A 904-nucleotide genomic window follows, 5' to 3' on the forward strand; every position below is an offset into this window, starting at 1 on the left:
GCCTTAAACCCACGGTTGGGGGGTGGGGCGGTGGGAGACAGTTTGTGGGGTTGAGTGACTGTGGAGGCGGGTCAGCGGGAGAAAGGAGGTGTCAGGAGGGACAGGAGCCTCCGTGGCGGGGCCAGGGGTTCTGGAAAGGGCGGCGAGGGCGAGTCAGGCTGTGAGCGTGACCGGGGGTGAACGGGCAGAAATGGAGGGTTTGCTTTTATGTCACAGCTGCGTGTGAGAGCCCTGACTTCCTATGATGGATTTCTGTTTTCTCAGCCGCTGGGCCTCTGGTTAAAGTGATCAAGGGGGGCCTGGCAGCTTCACTCCCTGCTGTGTGGGGTCACCCTGTGTGGGGTCACCATGTATGGGGTCACCTTGTGTGGAGACACCCTGTGTGGGGTCACCCTGTGTGGGGTCACCTTGTGTGGAGATGACCCGCGTGGGAGTGGGTCTCGGTGTGGGGTCACCCTGTGTGGGGTCACCCTGTGTGGGGTCACCTTGTGTGGAGATGACCCGCGTGGGGTCACCCGTGTGTTGGGAGTGAAGGACCAGGACAGTGACCTGCTGAAAGGAAGCACTGTCCTCTCCCAGCCGGGGTGTTGTCATCATGGGGACCCTGGAAGGCAGGGACGTGCACTGCGGCTGTGATGGGGTCGGGTTTGCCCGCGGAGGGCCCTGCACTGAGGGGACGCGGGTGACAGTGACGAGGAGCTGAGGAAGCTGAGCTGGTGCTGGGGCAGGAGGGGCAGGAGCAGACGAGACAGACACACCTTCCGCCGGGGTCAGCAGGCAGCCCTACCAGGGCCTGGGGCTCCCTGGGATCCGGCCGTCCTTGGAGCCCAGCGTGACCCTCGAGGTGCCGCTCCTGTCGGCCTCCAGTCTGGGGCTGCTGGGGGTCAGGTCCTCCTTGCCCACC

General features: G+C 64.5%; 1 protein-coding gene across 1 annotated transcript in view; it reads left to right on the forward strand.

The window, feature by feature from the left end:
- ABCA13 (ATP binding cassette subfamily A member 13) overlaps positions 1–904 on the forward strand; it is a 143,734-nt gene that overhangs the window by 94,053 nt on the left and 48,777 nt on the right.

Source organism: Myotis davidii, unplaced genomic scaffold, assembly GCF_000327345.1.
Source record: "Myotis davidii unplaced genomic scaffold, ASM32734v1 scaffold472, whole genome shotgun sequence".
Taxonomy (NCBI): domain Eukaryota; kingdom Metazoa; phylum Chordata; class Mammalia; order Chiroptera; family Vespertilionidae; genus Myotis; species Myotis davidii.